Consider the following 17,844-nt stretch of genomic DNA (forward strand, 5'->3'; position numbering starts at 1 on the left):
CTTAAGTTCACCCTGATACAGTCAGATAAGTGTTCATCTGTCAGTCTTGTCCTGAACTTTGACTTGATGACATTCATTTCAGAAAAAGCTGACTCACACAGGTAAGTAGACCCAAACAAAGCAGACATTTTTAGAGCGACCTGGTTAAGATTCTTATAGTTGTCTGGCTCTACAAGGCTCCAGAAATGAGAGGACTGCTGTTGAGACTTAAGCTGCACATTATTTTGAATGTTAAAAATCTCAATTTCAGTCTCCACTGGATCAACACAGAAAAGTTCAGCCATCTGACCTGATAGCTCACTTAAGTCCACATCCATGTATAGATTTGCCATAAATTTCACACAAGGCTCAACTTTGTCAAAATCAGCAAACCTGTCAGAAAACTCCTGTCCAATCCTTGCCAGTAGGTCACAGTATTTGGAGACATTTAAAACACTGGTTGCACCTGTATGAGTCTCACACATCTTTGACACAGAGGGGAAATGCTGCAATTTTTGGTTTCTCACTTGCTGAATGTACAATGAGAGTTTGCACTGAATGCCCTGACAGCACTGATCATGTCAGAAACACGTTTATCCTTGCCTTGCAATTGTGTGTTTAGCTGATTGATTTTCTCAGTCACATCAGTCAGAAATGCAAGATCAAGAAGCCACTCTGCATCAGTTAAAAGAGCTGTGTCCTCTCCTCTGCTTTCCATGAAGGTCTTGATTTCATCAAGCAAGGAAAGAAAGCGCTGCAGTATCTTACCGCGACTTAGCTACCTGACGTCCGTGTGAAGGAGGAGATCCCCATGCTCCGCTGCGCATTCTTCCAGAAACAACTTGAAGCTCCTGTGCTGCTTTGCCTTTGCCCGAATGGAGTTGATAATCTTAACGACTGGTCCCATGACATGGTCAAAATCAAGAACTTTGGCGCATATTGCTTGTTGATGCAATGATAGGACAGAATCTTGGGAAAGTCCGGGTCGTTTTTACAGTGTGCAATAAACCCAGAATGACGACCTATCATAGCTGGCGCCCCGTCTGTGGTTATAGACACCAGCTTTTCCTAGTTTTTTGTCTTCAAAAAAAAGTCCTTGATGACACTGTAAATGTCCACTCCTCTGGTGGTAGTTTTAAGGGGAAGTAGAGCAAGAAACTCTTCCTTGGTTGAAAAGTCCTCAAAAACAATGCAGATGAAAACCGCGAGCTGGGCTGTGTCACTTGAGTCCACTGACTCATCGCATTGAATGGAATACCATTTGCACCTTTTAATGTCCGAATCCAGTTGTTTCACGGCATCCTCAGACAGCGCAGTCACTCTCCTGGCTACAGTATTTGCTCCCAGTTGTACATCACAGATAGCCGACAAAATTTCTGTCTTACTTTTATGATCCCCGAACAGAGACTCGGCTACCGCTGTCATAGCCTCCTTAACAACAGCACCATCGGTAAAGGGCTTTTTGTGCTTCGCTAACCTTAAAAGATGCCTCGGTTGCAGCATTTGCCCTCTTCGTGGGTTTGGTAAACAAAGATTGTTGTCGCTGAAGGGCTGATTTTAGCTCCTTTATCTTCTCCTTTCGCAAAGTTTGTACCCGTGGGAAAGTCCTTGGAAAAGTTACCATGGATCATGGTAAAATGGCGCTCCACATTGCATCGCTTGCCAACAGACGCACTGGCCCCACAGATCAGACAAACGCACTTGTCGTTGATGTTTGTGAAGCAAAATTCAGTTTCCCATTCTTGATGAAAATTGTACAATTTTCGCTTTTTAGCAGCACTCATATTTGTAGCGACCTCCCGTCGTGGTCCAGTGATACATAATCTTAGTTGCAGCAGCGCAGTTTGATTGACGGCTAATAGGCAAATTGGCAGTTTTGTATTGGTGAACGGGGCGGGAGTCGTGGGATATCAATGCTTTTTGATTGGATATATGTATGCGACACTTAAGGTGTATTTTTTAAGGTGGAGTCAAAATTTACTGTTAAAATTAGTGAAGATTCAGAAATATTTCCGCGAGCTACCTTAAACTAGGCTGTGAGCGACCGGTGGCTCGCGAGCTACCGGTTGGAGAAGCCTGCGTTAGCCGCTAAATCGTTCATTGCGAGTGATGCATTCACCGGACTTTGTTATTCCCAAATACGGCATAAGTTACTGTGCAAATATATGGTTTATGAATTTTATAAATAATGTGTAATAAGTTATTCTATTATATTTGGCTGTTGCGGAAAATACGCCAAGTATAACATTAGTTATCACTGAAATAAAAACGTTTCGCAATGTTTGAGAAAATTAATAACTGTAAATCCCCAGCCGTCCATGAGCGACGCAAGTGTAATTACGTCACTGTTAGTGGCTGGTGAGTGAATAAGTAGTGTCGGAAATGTTGTTTTAATTTAGCTGATGTAGTGGACTATATAGTCCACTACATCTAATTCACTGTATAAAAGTGAGTAGAGAAATTTTCTGGTCTGCTGTGTCTCTCTGTTGTCCTGCATTTGAGTCTCTGATCCACTCTGTGACAAGTGGATATGTGGCGGGCGAGCGGGTAGTGAGGTTTTGATCTGTTTTTAGTTAAACACACATCCACCAAAAGGTGATGCAATACCTTTTTAATTTTTGATCACTTAAAGCCAGGCAATGCCACTCCGGGATTTTCACCCGGAGAAATTAGATGTACCCTCTGAAGGACTCACAGGTTCGTTTCACAGATGGAGCAGGAGACGTGGTTCCAATACAAAAATATACTTTATTTTTAACCCAGAATAATAAAATCAGTTTTTCTTTAAAACACTATTCATTCCGGAAGGCAAGGGAAGGGAGCCTAACAGGGCTGAGGCTTACCAGTGGAAGGTTGGATGGTCCGGGACCACAAAGGGGAGGGAGACCCCCCAAAGAAGAGTACCCGGGATTGTGATACACACGCACACACAATGGTGAAGAAAAGAACCAAAAAATAAAAATCAAAACCCGCAGGTTTCACAGCACACAGGGAAGGGAGCCCACCACCAGGGAACCAGGACCACCACCGTGAGCTTCAGCCCTGAAAGGAGAGGGAAGAATTAGCGGGATTGACACAACAAAAAGCAAAGCATAAATAATCCCAAGCTACTTAAGAAAAACACGAGAAATAAAGGAAAATAAACTAATTACCAAAATTTAGACTTGCAAAGAAAACAGTTAATCAACAGTTAATCAATTTACCAAAATTGAATTGTGCACAATTCTAAAGTATAACCCAACTTAAGAATTTTAACACTCACTGTTTTCAATTCCTGTGTTAGACGGTGACAGGGTAGCATAACCAGTAATAGAAAAAAGGAAAACGAAACAAAACAACAGAATAGACAAAATGAAACAAAGAAACCTAAAAAAAAATAAAATAAAAATAAACTTGAAATACATCAGAGTACGGCAAAACACAACAATAAATCAATTGTAAATCAATAGTTACAGTAAAGTAACAAGTTAAGTCTTAACAAAACAAAACCCAACAAAACAGATCCCAGTATAGCAAAGCCTGTCAAGCAGGGCTCAGTAGAGCAGTTCCAAATAACGCATTTGTTAGTGAAGCATTTCCCAGCAAAGCAGCAGTGTTTCTATTGCGTTATGCGACCCAGAGGTCCTGATCAGCGCACCAGATCACGTGTGGAGAAGAGGAGAACAAGCCCCCTGCTTAGCATTAGTTAGCAGCGCCAGTAGCAGCCCTGAAGATCAGAATGATGATGTCCCCTGCGCTGCTGCAGCCGAAAGCACAGTGCTGTAAATGAGCCCAGGAAACAGTAAACCTCGCATAAAAGAAATCAGACTTCTAAACTAAAACAGAAACTATTAATTTACCTGCAGCGCTGCTGCCGTGTCACACAACCAGAGCGACTCTAACCCAGGCACCAGATCACAGTCAGAGAGAGCAGAGAGGAGGTTAGCTTTGAAGCTCGGGAGCGACGGTGGCCAAATAACACCAAACAGCACCCAATGCTGATGCGGGGACGGTGCGGGTCTTATTTGTGAGCCATAATAATCAACTTTTCAAAAAATAAATTCTTCAAAAAATTTCGCGCTATGTGCCATAAATAGATTTACAATTTAGAAATGAGTGACCAAAAAATCTATCTTTTTCATGACATTCTCCTTTTTGGAGATATACCTGGAGCAATGCTACTCAGAACTACAACACACAGTACAAGGTGCTCCTGGAAATTGTACCTACTTTGTACCAGTGCCAAGTTCAGTGTATCGGTGGGATTCTGGAGGAGTCCCACTGTCCACAGTTTTTCTGCTCTTGGGGAGTGATTATCCCAACCCACCCAAGAGACATCAAGGTCCCTTTGCAGATGTGGAAGGAAAACATGCAGGACACAGAAGAGGTGGATGCTATCAGAGGGATAGAAGACCTTCATCTTCAAGGCTGTGAAGAGTCTCATAGTGCACATTTGTTACAGCCATCCTTGCGTCTCACCACAGACGTTCTATTCTATTAGAGAAAAAGTACAATTAACTTCAAATTCTCACAGTGCATTTGTTTGTTAGTTTTTTTACCAAAGATGATTTTTTTTCTGAAAATTTTGTATAAATGCAAAAATTCTCTTTCCTGACAGGAAACTGCCCCTGCCATACCCCCTTATTGTGAACATGCATCTTGCTATGTCAGCATTTTTAACTCCTTGGTCTCACTGATCAGACTTTGTGCAGCGCTAACAGCTCAGTATAAGCATGGGTGATATTTTCCGGCATCTCAACCTGGCTGGACAATGTTCTAAAAAATTGCATCTCCTGGTTGACAACAAACTGGAAATAGTCCAAATCGAGGGGCAATTTTTGTGTGACTTGAGAAAGTTTGATTAGAAGCCTCTAAAGAAATTCCCGTTTTGAGTTCCTCCTAGAAGAAAATGGCTCAATGCTTCTTTTTCTTTCATCAAATTAACTCTAGAACTTAAAAGGAGCAAAAAGAGGACAACTTTATGTTGAAACAAAACATGCGCACTGCAGTTTATAGGTAATATATCCCGGTAGTTTATCTTAATTTAAACTTGCAAACACTTGCCACAAGGGATAAATGGAGCAATAAAATATTTTGAAGGTCTGCGACACTTGTGATGATTGGCACATGGAGGGAGCTGGCATATTCACAGTTCCTCCAGCATTTATTCACTGTAAGAAGACAGTAAAACACATAAATTGTCCCCTTAAGTTTCCCTTGTACCTCTGTTCCTTTGTTACTTCCTTTGTAGTCACGGTTTTCGGTTCAGTTCCTTCAGCGGTGCTACACCGCACAACTGTGACATCTAGTGGACGAAATAAACAATTACATGCAGCTAGATGTCTGAACAGTGTTGCGCTGAAATCTGTGACCATCGGAATATGTGACCGCAGGGGGCGATGACTAGCATTGACTATGTGTGCGTTGTCCTAAAAAGAGGAGACAAAGTTGAGTTACGCCAATGGCGTACTCAAAGATTCATCTGGGGTAAACATTTGCAAAATCTGTAGAAATTGTGTGTAATTTATACAAAGCAGTTGGTTGATGTTGCTTTATCTGCTACCCACGAGTAAGCGCCGCTTGTTATGGCATGTAAACATGTTCAATAAATAAGCAAAAAATTAGAGTAGCATCATGCTATTCACAAACATGGCTAATGAAGCTAACATCAGACACCAACGCCATGTTGGAAGAGCTTCACCTGCTGTGAGCAGACAAGATACAGGAGACAGGATGCTCTAACTGAAGTGTGTGAAGTAGGGATGAAACGGTTCACAAAATCCATGGTTCTGTTCTTATCACGGTTTTGTATTCACGGTTTTCGGTTCAGTTCGGTGTAAATTGTTGTTGTTTTTAACACCCCAGATTACCATATACCCAAATAATCCACTATTAACAGATTATTTTTAATCGATTATATCACGTATGAAATACCTGGAAGAATGAGACCGTTTACCATTTCAAACATAATTAAAGCTGAGTGAAACATTGCCAGTTTCAACATGCCAACTCCTCAGTAAGGAAAGTCAGTATTGACTGTCCAAGAAGTCACTAAATGGCGCTGCTGTCTAATTTGCAGAATAGTCCATGTGCATGTAATTGTCATGGACTTTGTAGGGCAGAGAAATAACGTGGAAGAGACAGAAAGCAGGTAAAACTTAACATCATAATCAACTACAAAATTACAACAACTACAAATTAACTGTCTTCCATCCATTTTCGTTTGTTTATTAATTTTTTTTTTTTAATGTCTAAATATCAACCCTCTTCCTTAATCTGGGCCGAGGACAAAACAAGTGATCATAATGAGACACACACTCGCGTGATTCATTTGAATGCAGGAGGAGAGTACTGTGAGTGAGGAGTAGAGGTGGGCCAACGTTGGTATCGATATTAAATGATACCAGTGTAAAAAGATCAATACTGTGGTTTATTTTTTTTCTCCTGCATGCACTAACTGCTGCAGTTTTATAAAAGTGGAGACCTGACTGTGTCACGGCGCCCCATCCCCACACTCTCCTGATTTTTGATGATAAACTGTCACGTGGCTCAGACACACCAGGAAAACAAAAAAGCAGACTCCAAAAAAAGGGGTTTGTTCCAATTTTTTTTACAACATTTATTCTGGTGTGGTATTTCTTTATACTTTATTCTTTTAAAAAATGAGTGCAATAATGGGGGAACATTTTATTTCCTATTTACTTATTTTTTGTATTGTAGTCTTTAACTCTGTACCCTAAAGAAGATTTTGTTTTCATTTTACCTTAAAGTGATAATTTTTTGCACTTTATTTTCCTTAAAAAAAAAAAAAATCCCAATGTCTTGGGTAAGATTTGTTTTGTTACTGTTGTATTGTTTCTGAACATATAATTTATAATGACACTAAATTAATTTGTAGTCACCTTCAAACTTTGCCGAAATTCTGTCCTAGGTTTTAATAACATAGGCTAATCAAAAGAAAAAATCACAAAAACACCTTAGGGTCTGTTGTATCAGTATCTGTATCTGTATCCGTATCTGTATCCGTATTTGTATCTGTGTCTGCCATACTGGCCCTGTATTTACTTGGTATCGGATCAATACCAAAAGTTCCAGTATCGCCCACCTCTAGTGAGGAGGACTGTCTGGAAGAGAAAACCAAAGGCTGCTGCTGTGCCACCGTTCGAACAATAAAGCAGAGGTGAACACATGAGATCCTGTGCAGCGCGCACATCAGACAGAACAAACTAAAACGACGCCTGTAGCATTAATTTCATAACTAGGTTTGGTGGGTGGGTGTTGTATCTTTTGCCTAATTCAATATTGTTCAGCCTGAATACTGAAGACGAAATTGTTTTTGCAGTGATTTCACTTGTAGTCACATGCTGCCATCTTGTGGTCACAATGTAGGGCGACATCAGCTAAATTGGGCCACTTTTTGGTAAAAAGCTTGAGGCAGTTACAAAAAAACAATGCATTCTATTAAATGTGTATCTATGTGGTCTTATGGCTAATAATGGTTGTTTTCTTTACATTTTGTGTTGGAATTATGCAGTAAATTTATTTTTTAGGCCTTGATAGGTCAGCTGTGCCAACTTTTTTACACAAGCAGAGTTCAGGTAAAATGGGCCAGCCGATCAGGTAGAATGAGACGCTTCTCAGGTAAGTTGGGCCAGTCCAGCTGCAAAGGGATAGTCATTGATTTTTATTGTAAAACAACTGACAATATGGCAACATAATTTATTAGAACAATGTCATATTATCAGGACAATTACTTACATAGTAAATGATGAATAAATGAATGAATAAATAAACACCAATGATATGCTCATCACAAATGGCAATGTGAGCTTTGGCATAAAACACATTGATAAATACAATAAAAACTGCAACCTACTAGGCCTTTAAATGGGATTTATCAAAAACTGCTACTTAAAACACGAATTTAGACACATTCCTGACAGGTGAAGCCGTCATCGTCACAGATGCCGTTCTTTTCGTCACAGCTCTCAGGTCTTGCGGGCTGCTGTGGTTGAGTTGATGGCAGCACTCTTTCGGTTTTCTTTTTTTTTTAGGCAGATGCATCCTTTTCACAAATAGGCCACATATAGGCCCCATACCCTCCAAACATGTGCATGTGTGCATTTGTCACTGTCAGATTCAAATTGACTTTCATTCAAATAAGAACTCGAGTCAAGAAAAAAAGTTTTCCAATAGTTTTACTTGCAAGGAGTACAGGCCGTACAACAAGCACAGAGTGTGGTGCACGATACTGCACTGTGGAGCACGACACTGCACTGAAGAATACAGAGGCAGACAGCGCTTATAAAGAGACACATTTTGGTTAGAAGTGTACGTGTGTGTGTGTGTGTGCGCGTGCGTGTGTGTGTGTGTGTGTGTGTGTGTGTGTGTGTGTGTGTGTGTGTGTGTGTGTGTGTGAATCATATCTCTCCCCCCTTACTGCCGGGAACAGAAAGTACAAACAGCAACTGAGCAAAATACACCATGGAATGATTCATTATATGATTTAAGATGCTGAAGACATCTTTATTGCTTCTGTCAGCTTTTTGTAGGTAACTCAAGCGACTGATGTTTGATTTTGAAAGCTTTTTGTTCATCATTCAAATCACCCTTGAACACACCTTTTTCTGATGTTTTCTCCTGGAGATGAACGCAACACAGGAAAGAGGGCAGAGATAGCAGAAATGTGAAATGATGACACTAACCACAACAATACAATAGCGGATGCCAAAACAGCACTGAAAATGCACAACAGTAAATAAGATGGATTTTTGTACAACATAGATCACAAAGCAGTGATTAAGTCATACAGTAGTGGGGACGGCAATACCAATGGACCTGATTAGGCATGTTAGTGAGCGAAAAGATCCTTGCAAGTCAAAATGAAAATGAAAAAACATTTTAAATCGTTCTTTGAACACATTTTGGGCTGTATCAAGGAATATTGATATAACTCGTGTGTGTTCTATGTCAAATATGAAAAGCTAAAAAGGAGGGGGAAAGTAGAAAGGTGCAATGATCATAGAGAGCACAACAATAACATGCTGGATGCCAAAACAGCACCGAAAGGGTTTAGGACACGGAATTACATGGATTTGTAATTTTTTTCATTTCAGTAAGTGTGTCACAAAAGCATAATATTTCCGCAGTCTTTCTTGAACCCGCAATCAGAGAGTCGTTGTGTTAACCAAAACGCTTTGCGGAGCGAGAAATACCAAAAAGACACGAGAACATGCTGTATTACAAAACAACACCGAAAAGGCTCAGGACATGGGAAAAGTACTCTGATTTACTCATTTCAGTAAGTATGTCACACGAGCATTATGATTGCACAGTTCCCATATACCTGCATCAAAAAGTCACCAACAACGCTTTGCTTTTGCGAGAAATACAAATTGACATATATTTAAATCATACTTTAAGCTGTAGGTACACTCATTCGCGATTGTCTTCCAATGAATTTGAAAGCTTCTCGCGTTTTGTGGGTCAACTATCACAGCTTTTGCAGAAAAAATCTAAAGAGGACAGAGAATGCAGAAAGGTGCAATGATCAAAGAAAGCTAAACAATAACATGCTGGATGCCAAAACAACACCGAAAAGGCTCAGGACACGGAATAACATGGATTTGTACTGATTTGCTCAATTCAGAAATAGTGTCTCGAAAGCATAATAAGTCCAAAGTCTTTCTTGTACCTGCATCAGAACCTCTCGGTAATGAACCAAAACGCTTTGCAAAAAGCAGGAAAAAGCTGAACGACACGACAACATGCTGTATGACAAAACAACACCGAGCTGGCTCAGGACAGCGGAAAAGTACTCTGATTTACTTATTTCAGTAAGGGTGTCACACAAGCATTGTGATTGCAAAGTTCCCATGTACCCACATTAAAGAGTCGTGGTTAAGCACCAAAAACGCTTTGCTTTAGCGAGAAAAACCTATTGATGACATATTATTTAAATCATAATTTAAACTCTATGTAAACTCATTCACAATTGTCTTCCCTTCAATTTGAAAGCTTCTCACGTTTTTGGGGGTCAACTATCACAGCTTTTGCAGAAAAAATCTAAAGAGGACAGAGAATGCAGAAAGGTGCAATGATCAAAGAAAGCTAAAACAATAACATGCTGGATGCCAAAACAGCACCGAAAAGGCTCAGGACACCGAATTACATGGATTTGTACTCTGATTTGCTCATTTCAGAAATAGTGTCTTGAAAGCATAATGATTCCAAAGTCTTTCTAGTACCTGCATCAGAAACTCTCGGTAATGAACCAAGACGCTTTGCAGGGCGAGTAACACCTATTAATGACAAATACATTAAAATCACAATTTAAAACTATGATTCTTACATTTTGAAGTATATTTTCCTGAATTTGAATGTAACTCATGTGTTTGGCGACAAATTTAAACTTTGCAGGAAAAGCCAAGGAGGACAGAGAAAGCAGAATTGTGCAGTGACCACTGTAGCCACGAAACTTGGATGGCAAAACTACACCGATAAGGTTCAGGAAACGTGATTACATGGATTTTTACTCTGATTTGCCCATTTCAGTTATTATTTCATAGAAGCATAATGAATTCACAGTTCTCTTGTACCTGGCTGCATCGCAGAGTCGTGGTAAATGTACCAAAACGCTTTGCAGAGCGAGAAACACCTAGAAATTACCAATAATTTAAAATCACAATTTAAAACTATGAGGCTATAACCTGAATCACAGTGTTTGTTTGAACCAAAATAATTTTTAGAGCGAAACGAACTTATGTATGACAAAATATTAAAAGCATTATAAGATGACACTGATTTTTACCTTTTCCTGTTTGCTGTTAGATATGTGTATGAGTTAAATATGGTCGCTAGATGGCGCCCTTGATCAATTAACAAATTGAGTACTGTTCTGAGAAAAGGTTGCACTGTGCGTGCTGTACTGATGCGCTTGTATACACCCTGTTTGAGCAGTGTTCATGGAGTGCAAGAGCAGGGCGGCAAGACACCTGCAGTTCACGTGTCAGATTAAAGTCTTAAAAGTCTAATCATAAAGATTAAGCTTGTAGTGGCACTGAATAGGGTTTTATGGAGCACCCAGAGCAGTAATAAAGAAATATATTGTTGTACATATGTTTCAGTTAACACAAATAAGCTACATATAGATAACAAAGTACAACATATTGCTGGGCGCCGCTCTGTTGGTTATGGCTGCCTTTACAGCCCATCCCTCTTTTCTGTCCGTTTCTAGTAATTTTTTCGTCTCTTTTTGTAATCTTTGTATTTGTTATTATATATGTTACAAATTATGTATTTGTATCATTACTTTGTGTAGCTCATTTGTTGGTCATGGACTCCAAACTTTTTGTGGCTTAGTGATATTTTTACTACTTTTTCTCCTGTGTTTGTCTGGAGATCCTACATGTAACCATGGCTGCATTGTTTACATGTGAACTCAGCTGTTTGCAGCCTGTAGCATGTCAACGCTAACTGGTGTAAGGCCTGATGTCTTCCCACAAGGTGAGAAGTAGGAGGTGAGGACGACATGATGGTTCTCAGGTGTGAACTAAGAAGTGATGACATGGACCTATTAGAGACCTAGACCTGTTGGATCCATCTTTATTGGATACGTAAGATCTATCTCCAATATAGATAAGCTATCCACGCTAACCCAGCAACAGAGGGAATACCAGAGGGCAGAGTAGCATCATGCTATTCACAGACATGGCTAACGGACCTAACATCAGACACCAACGCCATGTTAGAAGAGCTTCACCTGCTGTGAGTAGACAGGATACAGAAGACAGAGATGGAGCATGACTGAAAGAAGCTCAGCCCTGACCCTGTGGAGGTGGAGGCTGGCTGAACTGGAGAATGATAGACAAGCTGTCATCATCTTTTTTCTTATGGACCTTTTTGCACTTTCTTACTTTTGTTTTCTTGATTGCTGCTGTGACTTCAATTTTGTTGTACTTGTTACAATGACAATAAATTCTATTCTATGGTGAGAAGTCATAGTGGCACTGAAAACATACAGACCAAGAATTGTAGAAACTTATGGATAACAAACAAAAAATAAATAAATAAATAAAAGCCACCAAAACATCAGAGATATTACTCCATTTTAAAATGTAGGACTTGAAACTTCGAAAATCTCTGTTTTTCTTCAGTAAAATTGATTGAATCTATGAGAAGTCAGAGTGGTACTGAAATCATACAGACCAAGAATTGTCAGAACAATGGATAACAAAAAAATTGAAAGCCACCAAATCATCAGAGATTTTACTCCTTCATTCTATAGTGTAAGACTTTAAACTTTGAAAATCTCTGTTTTCTAAAATAAAATTTCTTGATTTTTTTTGTAAGTACTCGGACTGGTACCAAAAACATTCAGAACAAAACTTGTGGGAACTTATGGATAACAAAAAAAAAAATTTAAAAGCCACTACAACATCAGAGACATAACTATTTTATTTGAGGATCCCAGATTTTAACATTAAAAATCTCTGTTTCTCCACAATAATTGCTTGATGTCTTGTGTTTGAGAAGTCAGAGTGGTACTGAAAAGAAACAGACCAAGAATTGTAGGAACTTTTGGAAAAAAAAAAAAAAAAAAAATGAAAGCCACCAAAACATCCCAGCTATTTCTCTTTTATTTTAGGATCTAAGATTTAACTTTAAAATTTCTTTTATTCTACAGAAAATTGCTTGCTATATTATGTGAGAAGTCAGAGTGGTACTGAAAATGTACAGACCAAGAATTGTCAGAACTAAGGCTAACAAAAAAATTGAAAGCCACCAAATCATCAGAGATATTACTCTTTCATTTTATAGTGTAAGACTTGAACTTAAAAAAAAAAAAAAAAAACTCTGTTATTTTTCAGTAATATTGCTTGACATTTTTTGTCTGTGAGTAGTCAGAGTTGTAGTGAAAACATACATACCAACAATTGTCAGAACATATGGCTAACATAAAAACTGACAGCCACCAAAACATCAGACATATTTCTCCTTCATTTTATAGTGTAGGAATTTAAAACTTTGAAAATATTATGTCTGTGAGTAGTCAGAGTGGTAGTAAGAACATAGTCTACAGACCAAGAATAGTCAGAACTATGGGTAACAAAAAATATGAAAGCCACCAATACATTACAGCTATTACTCCTTTATTTTAGGATCTAAGATTTTTACTTTGAAAATCTCTGTTATTCTACAGTAAAATTGATTGCTGGTCAGTCAAGGAGGGGAAGCTCATTTTTTTCCAGCCTTCATCATAAATTCGATTATATATTTGAACGTAGCGTCTACCCTCCATTCTTCTCAAGAAAATGATCTGTGACCCTGTCGTCACAACCAGGTGTTTTTTCCAGGGATTTTACCGGTGTTCTCTCAATGGCCAGCAGAGCTAGACCAGAGCTAAAAGGGCCTTGGTCCATTGTGTTGTGGGTGGTTAGACTTGAGCCGCTTTAAACAGATAAAAGGCAGCGGGTAGCCTCCCTCTCCCTGACCGGTGATTAAAAACACTGCAAAGCTCAGCAATAAACATCTCAAAAGAAGAAAACACAGGAGAAGAGCTGTTCCACAAAGTAGTGGACCACTTGGCGGCATGACCATGCAGCATATTAACCATAAAATCTATCTTACCTTTGTTCGAAGGGTAACTTAAAGGCTGTAGATCAAAAACTAGTGAACAACTTAAAATAAACTGACTGCAAGAACCTGAATCTTTGGAGTACAGCTCAGGTGGGGGAATAAAAGGCTCTTTACCAGGAGCTGGTGACTGAAGGTGGCCAACAGGCCCAGGAGAATTACTCACGGCAGAGGGCACACTGTTATCACTGGTCTGAGCCTCCGCAAGAGGAATCTGGCCTGAAAGGTGATTCTGCTGCTGGTGAAGGGACTATAGTAACTCTATTGTGCCGTAGAGCATCTTGTTGTGGCGTTTGATTAGTATACCTTGGTTAGTGAGAGCTTCCTTAATAGCCTCGGGTGTTGGTTCCATGTGGGCCAGTGTATTCTGTGATGGTTCAGGGGAACCAAACCTTTTGTAAATGGCCCAGAAGCAGGTGGAAGCAGAGATGGCAGTTTTGAGGGGTTTTATTGACAACAGGTAGATGGGTGAATGAGTTACAGTCCAGAGTCCTGAGGGAGAAAGTTGTGGCTGCGTGAATGTTGGTTTGGCTGCTGCAAGTTGACAAAGAGGCACTAGAAAAGGAGGGACAGGGATGCAAACTTCAAACTTTCCTTTTTGATACAGCTTATAGTTAGAGCTGGATCAGGTCTGAACCAGCTCTTAGTTCTGCTGCTATAGGTTTAGACTAGGGGCCCTAACCTTTTTAAGACTGAGGTCTACCTCATGGGAAATGAATAGCACAAAGGGCTACTTGTATGATAAAACTTTCTGAACAAAGTTGCACAGATCACTTTTTAATAATATAAATCATAGTAGAAGTGGTAATACTGTGTGAAGAGACTGCTCGCAGGTCAATGTTTATTATTTCACAATTATTATAAATGATTTACAGAACAATGATGGTATTAAGGAGCTCCATTGTGATCAGTGCTGTTTTTTCGTACATGCCTCGCGGGCACCTTAAGTGGTTCTTGCAGGTACCCAGGTGCCCATGGGCACCACATTAGTGACCCCTGGTTTAGACTGTCGGGGAGAAACTGACACACATGGATCCTGTTTCCTTCCCTCCTCCATCTCTCTCTTACCCCATTCCAGTCTCTTCAGATGTCTGTGTAACATGAGTCTGGTTCTGTCCTAGGTTTCTGCCTGTTAAAGGGAAGTTGTTCCTTTACATGTTAGCTTGCTAATGCTGCAAAGTGCTGTACTCATGCCATGTCAGTTATGATTTGGTGCTATACAAATAAAGACTGACTGATTGATACTACATGTGAATGTAGTATGTAGTAGGCACCGCATACTGCCTGCTGCTTTTGCATGTAGTATGTAGTCTGACTGTTCTCTTGGGTCTGTATTATAGTAGTATACTCCTCTGGTTTTTAATTTTGGATAGCTTCAGCTGATGGATTTTATATTTATATATAATATATATATATTTTTACCTTGGCATCTTAGTTATTTTGTTAATCATATCATAGCAGATTTACCATATTTGTTGTCTGACCTTGCACCAGAAATTTGATCATTTATTCAACATAAATCTGGAAGGGATTGATTTTTTATTTCTTACAGCTGATGGAAAAACCTTTTCCATGTAATCCATGTACGGTTTAAGTGAATTAGTGAATTATTGGTTTATATGAGCTTCAATCAATTTATAGAAGTAATTACCCCTTTAAGACTATAACTGATGGGATTTACCAGTGTTTCTTTCGCATCACTCCACTTCTATCTCACAGCATGTCTCAGGTTAGTGTTTTTGTATTGTAGTTAGAATGCTGACTCATTCCAGTAGATGGTGGTTATTCTCCAAAATCTGCCACCTGCAAACAGTGATAGTGCCATGCATTGTGGCACGTAGATTGGTCTGTTGCATATTGAGAAATTTTCCTAGATCAGTAGTGCATCTGGGGATTTTTGGCAGATTTAGCAACGTTTTGCATACTGTCTACTACATACTGAATTTTGGTCAGAATAGTAGGCACTGCAAGTGTAGTTGGGGGTCTGGGAAACAGCCAAGATTTTTAAATATAGCTGTTCTAAAGGGGGTTGGCTCATCAAGCACAGTAGTAGGCACAATTAAAACAAATTTTCTCTGCTCAACTATCAAAGTTCACACTTTAAACAGCCCTGGTACATGTGCAAAATCCAAGACTTGACTCGTATTTTTAATTTAATGATTTTTTTTTTAACATTTTAATGTTTTTAAATTTGCCTTAAAACTTCTATTTTTGATTTGCTGCTTAGTGCTCTCACGTTTGCTTTCATGTTGTAATGTTTTTATTTTTCTTATAATGCTTTTTTTTTATTATTTAATGTTGTGGTTTTCCCCCTTTTTCATCTTTGAATCACTTCATGACATTATCATTATATTGAATTATCATGTGGGGAAGCTTAAGAGATCAGCTCTTTCTGTAAGTTACCACCAAACCACAAAATTTGGACTTCAGACTTTAGTCACTGATCCTCGATCTGTTTTCTTGTGACCCACTCAAAAGGTTGGGGTTTTGTGGATCAATTAGGCAATGGTTCTGTTAAAAATTAACAAACGACCCATAACCTTAACAGTAACTGTGTTGACATTCAATGACAACAGTTCTTTCACCACACTGTAAAGGTGGCTCCTGCCTGCTATCACAGACTTTCATGTAATGACACAAAGAGCAGCCTCTGTTTGTTTTCTGACAGGAGTATTAACCTGAAACCAGTGAGACCACATGGTGCTGACACCTTGGACCATATTGGGTTATTTCCAGGCCAGATCTGGTAACAGAGCAACTGCATCCTATCTGCAGTCAATCCTGATGAAGTGGTGAAGAGTTAGTCTTCCTCTCTTTTCCTCCCAGCTCTCTCTGCCCGCTGTGTTCCAGTTTACATGTTGGACTTTGCTGCTCTGAAAGCTCAGCTCTTATTTCAGGCAAAAATGGGTGGGTGTTTAACTTTGCTGTGTTGAAACCCGCAAAGGTTTGCTTACTGTGGAGCATCCCACACAGGTCAAAGGGCGCCTGTTGCAAGTCAAGAGATACAGCTTTTACGATGGAACACCTTAGAGGTGGATCGTATAAGTTTGGGATGCATTCATAACCAGTCCAAACACAGATGGACTGAATTAACAGACAAAGGTCACAGCTCTGGTAGGGATCATGTACAGTGAAAGCTGTCAGAGCAGACAGAAATCCTGACAGAGTCCAGGGACCTTACTTTCTTTCATCGCAACCCAGAAAATCATTCTACTTAATAACAAAGTTTAAACAACTCAACAAAAAAAACCCTTTTTTATCACTGAAAAAAAAAAGAAAAAAAACTTTTTCAAAAGAAATAGTTCCTACCAGCTGCAGCAACAGGTCTCTTTGCAGCTGTTTTGAAATAAATCATCCAAGCTTTAATTTTTAAGTCACTTTTATGATTTTTCCACATTTTATTGTGAAGACACAGGTTCAAGAGTTTGGTATAGCTCTTCACAGTTTCTGGTTGAAAAATTTCCAGCCCACCTTTAAAGGTCATCCAATGTGCTTTTTTTCTTTTCTCATTCACTTTTCTTTCCACACTTATACAAGCTGAAAAGTGTGACTCATAATATTTATTTCCTGTATGTTTTACTTTTGGCTTCCTAGTGTGGAAGGCAAACAGACAAACAAATAAGAAGTGCTATACCTGCAGTTCTTTAAGTGTCCACTTGAGTCGAACTGCAAAAGACCCAGAAGCCACATACATGCTCATTGAAAAAGAAGCCTTAAAAGAGTTTGTTTACTGCCTGGCTCCAGTCTGTTCTGTTCTGCTCATTCATTTGTGCCCACACATTTTGCACAGGGTGATTTTATGACCTGATAGTTTTTTATTTAGTTCTAGAGTTTTATATTAACAACCATTAACTGAGTACCAACCAAGCTGCAACCTCCAGTGGAAAAATGCTTGAAGTGCTAAAAACTGCACTTCTTTAAAGGTAGGGTAGGTCATATTTTTTTAAGCATTTTTGTAAATAGCTGTCAAAAAGTCATCCATACACTGATAGCAAGTCATCCACATAGTCCACTGACACTGTGATGAGAAATGTCCGTGGTCTGTATCAGCGGCTGGGCAGCAATGAATACGCTCAATCATATATTTTGTTCCGAAATTAATGATTGGACAAGAACCCAGAAGAGGTGTGATGCTGCGCCATGCGCATGACCGTAAGCTTTCACTGAGAGAGTTGAATGAAACAACTGGGTGTTATTCAGTCTTTGGACACCACTCAGTCTATTTAGAAAACAATGAAAAAGCAGCTGGAG

General features: G+C 39.3%; 1 protein-coding gene across 1 annotated transcript in view; it reads right to left on the reverse strand.

The window, feature by feature from the left end:
• Window positions 1–2,792: 2,792 nt before the first annotated feature.
• LOC141798106 (coiled-coil domain-containing protein 106-like) overlaps window positions 2,793–17,844 on the reverse strand; it is a 114,430-nt gene continuing 99,378 nt past the window's right edge. Inside the window, exon 3 of the transcript XR_012599129.1 lies at window positions 2,793–3,021. The gene's annotated coding sequence lies outside the window, so the exon portion shown is untranslated. The remainder of the gene's footprint in view (window positions 3,022–17,844) is intronic.

Source organism: Halichoeres trimaculatus, unplaced genomic scaffold (genome assembly GCF_033239565.1).
Source record: "Halichoeres trimaculatus isolate MK-OKI-2021-1 unplaced genomic scaffold, fHalTri1.1 fHalTri1_scaffold_9, whole genome shotgun sequence".
Classification (NCBI taxonomy): Eukaryota; Metazoa; Chordata; class Actinopteri; order Labriformes; family Labridae; genus Halichoeres; species Halichoeres trimaculatus.